Genomic DNA, 12,807 nt, shown 5'->3' on the forward strand with positions numbered 1-12,807 from the left:
TCTTCAAATCTTAAAGGCATACTTACATAATTTTCTGTATTTTCATCATAAAATCAAGCATTTACATTAAAAACTGTTGCATTTGATGAAGTGGAACTGCTGATGATGATCAGAACAGAACTCTTCAACGACGCATAGTACACGTTTGGTGATTTCGAATTTCGATTTTGACTTGGACTGGGACCCGGACTCGTACCCGGATCCGGTTCGGAACCGGACCTGGACTCGGACTCGGACTTGGACCCGGACTCGGACCCGGACTCGGACCCGGACTCTGACCCGGACTCGGACCCAGACTCGGACCCGGACTCGGACCCGGACTCGGACCCGGACTCGGACCCAGACTCGGACCCGGACTCGGACTCAGAGACCTGGACCTTGACCCGGAAAATCACTATGATACCTAAACTAAATAAACCGCTATGATTACCTACCATAAAATGTAGGTATATAGTATGATGATGCCAAACCCCTCCCGCTCAAACCCCCGTACACCGCATGGCATGCGCCGTTAAGTAGGTTAGGTTAGGTTTGAACTGCGATCCTCACAGACCAAACAAAAGTGGGTTAGGTTTGGTTAGAACTGCGGGCTTTACAGAAACGAAATGCTACTAGAAAAGTGGGTTTGATTAGGTTCGAACTACGATCCTCACAGAACTGAACTGCAATCAGAGAAGTGGGTTAGATTAGGCTAGAACTACGACCCTTACGGAAACGAAATGCTACTAGAAAGTACTGGTTTTACCTCCTTTTCTACATAGTGCACCATCTACCATAATCTTTCACCGGGCCCCATAGAAGTCGGTTTTTTTTCTTAAAAATTATGTGTTTAATTGTCGCTGATATCGTCCGACGAACTGGTAATCTGTGTTACATTAATTATGATTGTGTATAATATTTATACGTGTATGTGAGACATAAGGTATTTGTAATGGGCCTTGTATATAAAATCTGCTAGCATTGGCGCTTTAATTCCGCGGCTGGCTGTACCAATGCACCACTTACCGCCGCTTAGGTCGGTTAATTGGCTTCTATCAGGCATGTCATATCTGCATTGTGATAGTGTTGCAGTGTCTATGAGCGTGGTACAATGGCGAATTGTAAACGGGTTTTAGTTAATCTTGGCTATTTCTCACTCCACTAACGCCAAATAAAAACTAAACGTCTGCATGTATATGGTTTACTTTTTCTGTATACATAGGCAATACATATTATATTTTATTTGAATCTTTACCAGAAATACCACCAAGTTTCACCTCACTGATAATTGTCACCTTACTTTTAGTAGTAGGTATGTAGGTACCCTGTATATATCTTGTATATTGACACCTGACATTTTGATAAGTTTCTGTCCATTTCTGGGTCGCTAAATAACGACGGTACCTAGTGACAATATTTACTTGTAGGACCCGCAATGTATGGCGGTCATTGTCATTAAACTCATTAACAATTGTAACCGTGGCGAAACAGGGGCCAAGTTGTAGTAAATGTCTTACGAAAGGTAAATAAATTGTACATCCTCCCTATCTCAACATTTTCCTGGTTGCATCCTGCAGGAGACCTAATACCAAAAATAGGCACAGTCACTGGTTCTATCTGACCTTCAAACCCAGAGAGGAAACTAGTTATTGCGGTAACCGAATTACTAGGTACCACCACAAATTATTAAAATAACATTTCGTAATGCTACGAGCTGGGACTGCCAAAGCCAAGTTGGAAGCAGCTTGGCTCACCGCTAGGCCACCAGCACTCATTTCAATATTAAAATAAGCATCATCAATTCATCACCTTTGATCGATAATGACTGTCTACTCTAATGATCGAATGTAATGAATAATAATGTCAACGCCTATTTAATTATTAATTGTTATTAATTACGCATACCTACATTTTCTACTTCGTTTGCTTTTTTTAATAATTTAGAAGGCAAACATGGCAGGCATGGTAACTATACCCCGGTTTGACGGCAAAAGTAAAGACTAGTAATTAGGTAATTACTAATATTACTTAGTATCGACGAAGTAATTAAATGATTAATTAAATAGGTGGCGTCGATACGAAGCAATATAACAAATGCGAATCCTTGAACTAAATATACGTTTAATTAAGACTGTAACACTTTTTCATTACTTGTTTACTTGTAAACCTTTTTCATTTATTCTTATTGCAACTATAAATATACCCCATCTCATTTAGATTTTAGTTAATGTTATTATAATAACAAGTATAATATTATTAGAATTAGATAATGGTGGTATTGGTGTGATACGACAAAATTTTACCGACTTCGCCGTAAATGAATTTTTCATGTATGATTTCTGGGTTAGCCTCTCAACAAATAAATATATAAATAAATAACTATCCCTCCCTCTCTAGTCGGTCCCTCATGTTTGAGGATCGTGGTCAGTATCAGGGTTTTATCTGGAGCAGATTACCTGCCTCCACTGGTTTCTCTCCACACGTCTTTGGCGGCCGGGTAGAAAATAACTATACCAAGGTTTAAATATTTACCCTCGCAGTAACGTCAAATCAACCATAAGCTCCTATCAGGCCGGGGTATGATGCATGATCTTATCTCACAACCTCACGAGTGACAATGATATTTCTATGTACATATATCAGTAAGTGATCTATATCCGGGACCCGGGTGTCAACTACAATGTAGCTGTCACATAGAGGTCGACATATTTTCTCCTTATCACAATCACAATCAAAGAGTGTGACAGACAATATAGAACTGGTTGTGAGTCAGGCTGTGCCGCGCTAGCATGATGTATCCATCTATCTACAAAACTATGATAAGTAAAGAAAGAACTGATACTTTAGAGGTGAGTCAAAGGCTGATAGGGATCATAGCCATTTTACAGTATGCTTAACTCGTTCACATCTTTTCTGTAGACATCACAAAGTTGACAAATCAAAACATAAAGTTTATGTTGCAGTCGCTGCACCATTAGACCTTTCGGAGTCAAAATATTATACAAATAAAAAAAGTGTGAGTCGGGCTCGCGCACGAAGGGTTCCATAATGCAAAATAAGGCAAAATAAGGTCACCCATCCAAGTACTGACCTCGCCCGACGTTGCTTAACTTCGGTCAAAAATCACGTTTGTTGTATGGGAGCCCCACTAAAAAGTGACATTCCATTTCCAACTGCAGCTGCAATACTGTTCATTTTACTATGGAAACGCGTCGCTGTCACTGTCAATTTCCATAGTAAAATGAACAGTATTGCAGCTGCAGTTGGAAATGGAATGTCACTCTAAATCTTTATTTTATTATGTTTTTAGAATTTTGTTGTTATAGCGGCAACAGAAACACATCATCTGTGAAAATTTCAACTGTCACGGTTCGTGAAATACAGCCTGGTGACAGGACGGACGGACGGACGGACAGCAGAGTCTTAGTAATAGGGTCCCGTTTTACCCTTTGGGTATGGAACCCTAAAAACTCAAGGTAGATAATCCAATTGTCAATATTTATGTTTTTGTACATGTATGTACATACGTAACTGCGTTAGGTGTGCAATAAAAAAAGCATTGTGAGTACGTTCTAAGAAGAATCCCTAGCATATGTACATGCTAAACCGCTTCGTGTGGCCGCATGCACGACCCGCCTGTTACACTCGTGATTAGTTCATGCTAGGTAACCGGTATTGGGTAACCGAGGACCGCTGCATGCAACTGTGTTATTAGCAGTTACTTTACGTAGTGTTCCTGAAAGTTCCTTTGATAGTTTGGTGATGGAATATAATACTGCTGAAGTTTTTCTGAAAATTTGGTATAGGCGTACTTTCAGTATAACCATGAGCTTGGTTGCCACCTTCGTTATATGTATATACAGGATAGTTTTTTTCTAGAGACCAAATAATAAAATTTTAAAATAGTATAGGTTAGGTATTATATGTATCTCAGGCAGTGAAAAAACACCCTGTACGAATACATTAGTAACATTACGATGAGATGTCTTTAAAAGATAATTACTTCGAGTTTTTTAATATTTAGCAATAATTCTACTGGTATTAGAAATAAATTAAAATTACTAATGCATTTGCAAATAGACAGACGCGCCGCAACATCGAGGCTGGCCATGATGGCCAAGTTAAATTAAAGAATAAGGCCTTTCTACATATTGGGCCAACGCAAGCCAGTCCAAGGGACGCAGCCATGCGGTAGAATGAGATAGCAATATCACTTGCTTCCTGGAACGCATAAATGCGTCCCCCAGACTGGCCCACGCTGGCCTAATATGATAAAAGGCACGGAACCCTCCATCATGGTGCGGTCAGTTGGACGTTTTTCCTTTCTCTGTACGGCCACTATCTCGTGGTTTGGCGAATTAAAACTGAACAATAAAACAATATACTATAAGTAATTAAACGAGAACATTGTTAGAGATATAAATAGCCTTTTAAACGCGATATCCATCTTGACTCTCTCTTAGACTGGATTTAATGTATTTCAGTGCGGTAAGATTGTGATTTTTATCACAGACTTATGTTTAATGAGTATCATTTTAGAAAGTAAGTGAATACTATCTGCGATCGTAGGTATCCATGTTATTTTTGACACCACTCGCTTCGAGACAAAAACTTTATCACACGATAAACATGTCCGTCATACGCCCGCATTTGATTGACATGATTTATCGCAAGCGATCCTATTTAGTCCTGACTGTGATATACCTACCCAAGTGCAACACTCCCGTTATTTTTCTGATTCATTATCATTAATTTTTTGATGATAATCGTAGAACAAATGCTCTTTGAATTACCCTACAAAAAATTTAATTTTTAATTTTTTTTTTAAATATTGGGGACATCTTACACAGATCAACCTAGCCCCAAACTAAGCAAAGCTTGTACTATGGGTGCTAGGCGACGATATACATACTTATATAGATAAATACATACTTATATACATAGAAAACACCCATGACTCAGGAACAAATATTAGGGTTCATCACACAAATAAATGCCCTTACTGGGATTCGAACCCAGGACCATCGGCTTCGCAGGCAGGGTCACTACCCACTAGGCCAGACCGGTCGTCAATTTTGTCTCGTTTTTGTGAAAAAAAAGTTATATTAACAGTACATAATTTAATATTCCAGCTCGAAACAACTCTTTATATAAATGATAAGGGATTAATATTCATTAATCCGTTATAATTTATTTATTTATGGAATCGAGATCCTTGGGAGCTATCTTGACATTAAGCTGAGTGGAAATATTTTCAGAGACGCTTAGTAATAGGTACCTCTGTCTCATGTTTTAATTAAGTATTAATTCTGAATAAAGTATCCTCGTTCTATTTAATTGTCAGGTTCAAACATATAAGCAACGTGACTTTTTCCATCCAACCCCTGATTTTATTGCGTGGTTGAGCCGTGCGTGGGTTGAACAATGGCATGAAAAAATTTAATTAATTTAACCTCTGACCTTACGACGTTGCATTTATTGCCGCTATACAAGCATTGTTCAATCCTTTCTCTTCACAGTAAATCTACATATTATCTACCTTATGTGCAATTTAAAAACCATTCTAATGTATACCTTGTTCTCATAACATTAAGATACACGTTCGAAAAAAACGTGACAAAAAACTAGCTAGCCGTATAAGGTCTTCCAGTCTGCAGGCGAGATATTCCCTTGGTCATCACGAGCGCGGGCTAATCAAGTTCTCAGGTTACCAGTGTAACCTCGTAAATCCCGTCGTATTTATACAAGTACAAATTAATTCGAGTTTGATCTCTTGTAGAAATAAAAGATAAAGCCTAATTCAGAAGCGCAATAATCGATAATTGTGTGTGTTAAGTCGTTAGGTACCTAACATGATGACATTAATGACTTATCATCTTATCAAGAAACGTCAACCGAGCACAGCCACTCGCAACCTATTGGGTGTTAATCTGTGTCTTTCTCATCTTGAATAGATATAGTTATTTTCTAATGTCGTATAGGTGCTCCTTTCCTCCTCCTCCTCCTTTTTTCTTAACTCCTTTAGCGGCTAGTAAAATGTATGGCCTGGCTCCATCTATGCGAATCGTATTACCTACTTATAGTGGCTTGTGTGAGCATACGAGTCGCTAGTCATTTTAATAACACCCCGTATGGAGGTCGGCAAAATTAAAAAGATTAATTTCTTGCTCTTGATAGAGGTCGACGACCTTTCAATGGCTGTGAACGGTGTTTTGAGATTAAAAACAGCTAATGGCATTATCTAGAAGTAACTAGCGTTAAATTGATAGGAGCAAGTCCGTCGACCGGCGGAGCTCGTTATGCTTTCCCGTTCGCGAATAACGTCAAAGATAGGTATCGCACCGTAAAGAGAGGCCACGAACACAGCCACTCAACAACAACGTAAAGAGTCGAGTGTACCGTGCCTTAATGAACTGATGGAAATACCTCAATTAAAAACAAAATTTGTATTTATTTTCGGTGAGGTACCCGCGATCCCCCGAAGCAAGTCAATGAGTTTTTAAAGTTCACACAGTCGATTGCAGGAGTGCCAACAACGAGTCGCAGGTCATCTGGATGATGTAATTTGTAAAAAATATATATATATACATATAACATTAAATTGTAGTCAGGCTGAAAAAATTAAAAAAGAATAACATTCATAGTACAATTATTTTTATGAATTTTTAAAAAGCGTTAAAGTTATTGGCTCATCATGTACATCTAATTACCAGTAATTACGAACAGTTACTCGTAACAATATTTTCTATAAAGTTAAAATTCAAAATAAAACTATGGAGAAGTGGTCACGTGGTTTCGTCCCCTTTCCTCACAATCAGAGCTAGATCATTTATCAATTCAAGCCTCCACTTTCAACTTATTACCCCTTAGGATATTATTGTTATAACTAGACATAAAAATAATGTCTAATAATTTCTCAGTCGTGTATTTAGTTTGACAGGGGACTGATTCGACTAGGAATAATGATAGCTCGTCACGTGTCTTACAGACCATGAAGACAGTTATTTGTGTCGCGAATTTTTTAAAAGATTGTGAGCGAGTAAAAGATAGGTGTACCTATATCATTACTCACCAAAATACACGAAACAAAATATTGCATATCAACTTTTAGAGCAGCCTTAACTTGGCATTTGTCCGGTTGAGTCTTAATATTGTGATATTACAATTATTATGTCCATGCATATTATTACATCATATCCTATTTCAACAGTTCCAAATGTTCCAATGATACGTGGCAACATTGCAGTTTATGATGTCACTAGCTGTAACAAAATAATGTGGAATCGCACCGCACCGCTTTCAATCAATCATAGACTGTAACAGTCATGATCAGGAGTGAAACTAAATCACAAATTAATTGTCTTTACATTAAGTACAAAAAGAAATCTCTTACATCACGATCACTGCTATTGTTCCACCGGAGGCTTGGTGTTCAAAAGTTTTTTTTATTTTGTCGTAAGTCGTAACACAGGTAGGTTTATACAGGTATCGTATTTGGCTTTGATTTGGCTACAGCGGAGCCCATCGTAGGTAAAAGAACTAATTGGAATTTTAAGTTTCGGCCTTCTTAAAGATAGGTACTCATATTTTTATAACATTTGGTAAATGGCAGACTTTATTGCAGGCTAAGTTTTAATAATTAATTTCAATACCTACCTATCAATGTAGTTAGAAAACTTCTAAGGATATCCCTTTTAAGCAGAAGACTATTCTTATTCATAGTGAATGACGTGTTGATTCCAAATATAATTTCATCTCGTGTACTGTAGATACATATAATATTTCTGGCTGAATGTGGACTATCTGTCTCCTGCGGTATTTCCTGATATAACCTTGAAACTTTCTAGAAAAGCGTTCTCGGGAATCTTAAATGTCGCCAACGCACTTGCAACCCATCTGGTGTTGCGGATGTCCATGGGCGAATGCTCGTTTGCCACATACATCAATAATTATTAAAAAAAGAATTACCTATACAGTATTGAAGATATAAGCGTAAACACATGCAAGTGTCAGCAGCTTTTGAATCTGGTTGTGAAACTGAAGGCCTTTCGAAACAATAGTCCTATGAAGCATCAATTCGACACAGACGTAGCTCGTAGGGTGTCTATCCTCCTACCAGTGTCAATAAGGCTTAAGTGATAAACGCATCTGCTCGAGATACGTCATATTGATGTGCGGCATATAATCGTTGGCAGTGCTTTTGAAAGTGCATTGTCTTTGACACCGTTGCATTGTAATGAGATGTCTATATGCAGCGTGAATGATCTAAAATGTCAGTGTAACTGGGTCATAAGATGACATTTTTTACGCTCACGTTCGGAAAATATGTCTGTGGTCTATAATTTCCGTGACTCCTCCACAGAGATGTGACTTATTTGAAATACTTGTATTTAAAATGCAAATACAAAATGCAAAATACCTATTTTGTATTTTGTATTTAAATACCTTTTGAAGAAAACTATTTTGTATTTTATTTGAAATAGTTTTTGGGACCTATTTTCTATTTTCAAAATACAAAATACTTTATAGTAGGTAGGTAATTAATGTAGGTAGGAGTTACAATCTCTGCTGATGTTACAATCCTGGCAACTTTTTGATTCTTTTAACATGGAACTGTTGAATCTGTTTAGTAACGTCGCACATGACCACAAGCGTAGCGAGTGGTTAAAAAAGTGGGATCTTGAGTGTTGCGAGGGTTTCAAGGCACGAGAGGAGAACAAAATTTTCTGCCCTGGTGAAACACAAACGAGTCGTTTTCATCACACTAACGAGAGGCATTATACTAGGTGTAAAACATTACAAATTAATGCTTTTAAAGTTGGCCGTTAAAAACCATCATCCATACCTACATCCTACCGGTTAATATGAGCAAACAACTAGTTAGAAATGCACTTTAGATAGTTGATTTCAAAGAATAAAGAGAGTCTTTTCAACTCGGAAATTCCGAGTAATACTTTTTAATTCAGACTAGGTATTCACTACTCAGAGTACCTTTTATCGCAAAGTATTTGTATTTTTAAAAAGTATTTTGAAAATACCTATTTCGTATTTTGTATTTAAATACAAATTCACAAACTATTTTGTATTTTGCATTTGAAATAGTAATATTAAGGAAGTATTTGTATTTTGTATTTAAATACTTTTTATAAAGTATTTTTCACATCTCTGCTCCTCCAAATGTATGTTTTTTTAAGCGAGATGCTTGCGATAAAATAACATATCAACATTAGTAGTTCATACAATCGTGATATTCGTGATATAATAGTAAGCTTTTCAGTTAACTACCGTGATTATTAGGCCACGAAGCTTGCTGATTGGCTTAAATTAGGTACGAGATTGTAAAGATTGATTATATCACTCAATAGTGATAAAAAAAATCACTAAAAGATAGTGATAGGTGGTGATAGTTTAAAAAAAGTATTGTAATACAATTATTACAATACTTTTTTTACTTGAAAACTTATAAAAGTAATCAAATTTAGGTAAGTATCTCAGTGGAAAAAAATATAGTAATAAATACATGAACACACTTCTTATTCATTAAATAATAGCGCGTTGGTGTCTTTACAGTACAGTCGCCTCTATTGTCAGGGCGTTAGAGTGCGTGTTCAGATTTTGTGAACACCTTGGCCGCTCCGATATATCTGATGGCGACTGTACATATGGTGCTACTTTACCGCCCTATGTCAATAAATGGGTAAAACACAGTACAATACACGTGCAAAAAGGTAATTGGCATATATAAAGAATTTCCTACCTTTCGCACTTGTATCGTAACGTGATTGGTTGAACTCTTTACAGACGACTAAAGCGTTTCGTAAAAAGTCATTATAGTTGAGTCGGGAGCCCATAGTGACTACAGTCTGGTACCTATACGAAGGCTTCATTCAACCATTATGGTCGACGAGAAGAAAAACCGAGCAAGTGCGAGTCGGACTCGCGCACGAAGGGTTCCGTACCATAATGCAAAAAAAAACAAAAAAATAGCAAGAAAAAACGGTCACCCATCCAAATACTGACCACTCCCGACGTTGCTTAACTTTGGTCAAAAATCACGTTTGTTGTATGGGATAGCTGGGGTGGGGACAGATAGGGATGGGGCCATTTAAATCTTTATTTTATTCTGTTTTTAGTATTTGTTGTTATAGCGGCAACAGAAATACATCATCTGTGAAAATTTCAACTGTCTAGCTATCACGGTTCGTGAGATACAGCCTGGTGACAGACGGACGGACGGACGGACAGCGAAGTCTTAGTAATAGGGTCTCGTTTTACCCTTTGGGTACGGAACCCTAAAAATAGATTTTTAACGTTTAAATGCCGCTCCAAATATCATCCTTGAATGATTGGGTAAATTAATTAAATCATGTTCATCAAATATTCAAATCTACAATCTCTTGCCCCTTAACCTTTATTGCGTTTGGAAGGTGATGACTGATGACATATAAATATTCGCGCATGCAATGCATTTACTTAAATGTATCTAGCACTAACAATTTATCAATTTTCGATTGGTTACTGCGTAATGCCAAAGGACAGGTGGTTACAGTCAAATCTCAAGAAGTTTTAGAATGATGTAGGTGAAAGGCTCCTGATTATTTTTTTTATAAGGACGCAACTCTCTTAGGAGTATGTACTTTCAGAAATAATTTGGCTTTTATTGTTCTTTTTCTTTGATGTTTTTCCTAAAATCGCTTGTGACTCACACTGACAGTTGCTGATGTTATGATTTACGAAAACTATACAATTATTACCTACTAACTAATAATATTGTAACATTTCGCATTTCGCAACATATCTTCCTAAATGGGTATTTTGACCAATTAGGTATCTACTGTAAAGCAACGCATTTCGCACAATTATTTTTGTCGTGCGTTTCTTTTACAAAAAGTTAATGTTCCAATAAAAATATTACACAACCATTGAGTTATAAAATTTGTATAAGTAAAAAGTAAAGTAGGGTACGGCACATTACCTACTTTTCTGAAACTAGATCTGAATTGTATGTAGGGTATACTTGATTGCACCCGCAAGAAAGGTGTGGCCTGTGACACAAATAAAAAGCGTACCTACACATGAAATTTAACTTGCTATATCGGTTGTGCTTGTTATTTTATGAAACTATTTTTTTATGCATTTGTAATTACATAAAATAATACAATATAATACAATACGTTAGCTAAGAGGCACTGACAAAAAAAACTTAGACGTACCTACCAGACACCAACAGATTTTCAGGAAATCAGTACCAGGGGGCCGATTTTTGAATTTCGACCACTCGATTTCGTGTATTTCGGTAAATAATATCTCCAGTAGACATTCAAATTCTACTAATAGAATTGAAATCGAGTGGTCAATGCCACTAGATTCCAAATTTCGATGGCTCGTATTTCAAAAATTAGCATTTCGCCGTTTTCCACCGATTTTCTAGTGACGAAATCGAGCGATCGAAATTCAATTCATTCAATCGGCCCCCGGTACCTGATTCTCTGTGGTCACAGAATAAATTCAGATCTGCAGATATGTTTTGTCTATGGCGCCTAATTACTGTATGGAAAAAAACTATGCTTAGGTACGGAATATACAGCTCGTGTACAGTCAGCCAAGAAAGTGGTCTACCACTTTTCGACGCTATCAATCAGATGATAGAGTCGAAAAGTGGTAGACCACTTTCTTGGCTGACTATTTATACCTATGGTGCGCCATAAAAGCGATTTATGTGCTTTCACGTAAGGTTTTCTGCATGTTTGTAGGTCACTTATGTAATTAGCGTGTCCGTGACATTTCTGGATTGTATGAAGACATATATCTTCATTACAGCAACCGAAAGGCGTCCATAGTTGGTCATAAGCCTCCCCCAGACTATTAATCTGTGCCCAGACACCCGGTCGGTTGCGAGATCGTCGGCCTGCGTTGATATCCTTCTGCTATCTTTAGAGCGACATTCCATTTCCAACTCCAGCTGCAATACTGTTCATTTTACTATGGAAACGCGTCGCTGTCATTGTCGATTTCCATACTAAAATGAACAGTATTGCAGCTGCAGTTGGAAATGGAATGTCACTTTTAGGGTTGTGCACAAATCACGCCAGGTGGTTTCGGCTACTTTTTGACCCCCCCCCCCCTCACCCTTGGTGACGTGTGGTGAGGTTTTTGGCTACCCTCCCTCCCCCCACACAACCTCACGTGTATTATTTTGAATTTTTTTCATTTTTTTTTTCAGTTTTGGTTTTCGTTTCCATTTTCGTTAAATAGACTGGCTATTTTAAAGTGCAGAGAGAAGAAACCGAAAAAAACCGACTTACATACCATTAGTGACCACGAAAGGAGACGATAAAAGCGCGACCAAAATGGTCATGCTGTCATAGGTACTTAGGTGTCCACTTAAGGTTTTTTTTCGGATATAACACGCGGGCATTTGTTTTAACCAACAACGCATGATATAATTATATTCTTAAATACTTTCATTAGTTAGGTTTTCTTAATCTTTAAACATTAATGTATACATTTTCTGTATTCTTGAAATATCTTATTGTTTTCGGGGGCCCTTGCGGATACAGTTCAACCCATACTACTTACCATAGGGATCTATTGTGCAAAGATCCCCTATTTCTTGAAATAAATATATTATGATTTTTTAGGCTCATAAATTGTAGCCCTGCTCAATCTGCAAGGTGACTGCAATAGAACACTAAGGGGCACTTGCACCATCCCACTAACCCGGGGTTAACCAGTTAAACCAGGAGTTACCATGGTTATCAGTACATTTTGACACTGAGTTAACGGTTAAACGGGTTAACCCCGGGTTAGTGGGATGGTGCAAGTGGC

At 37.5% G+C, this 12,807-nt stretch overlaps 1 long non-coding RNA gene across 1 annotated transcript in view; it reads right to left on the bottom strand.

Annotated features, from left to right (window-relative positions):
* The window catches only part of LOC134678651 (uncharacterized), a 205,425-nt gene that overhangs the window by 166,125 nt on the left and 26,493 nt on the right, over window positions 1-12,807 (bottom strand). The window lies entirely within an intron of this gene.

This window comes from Cydia fagiglandana, chromosome Z (assembly GCF_963556715.1).
Source record: "Cydia fagiglandana chromosome Z, ilCydFagi1.1, whole genome shotgun sequence".
Classification (NCBI taxonomy): domain Eukaryota; kingdom Metazoa; phylum Arthropoda; class Insecta; order Lepidoptera; family Tortricidae; genus Cydia; species Cydia fagiglandana.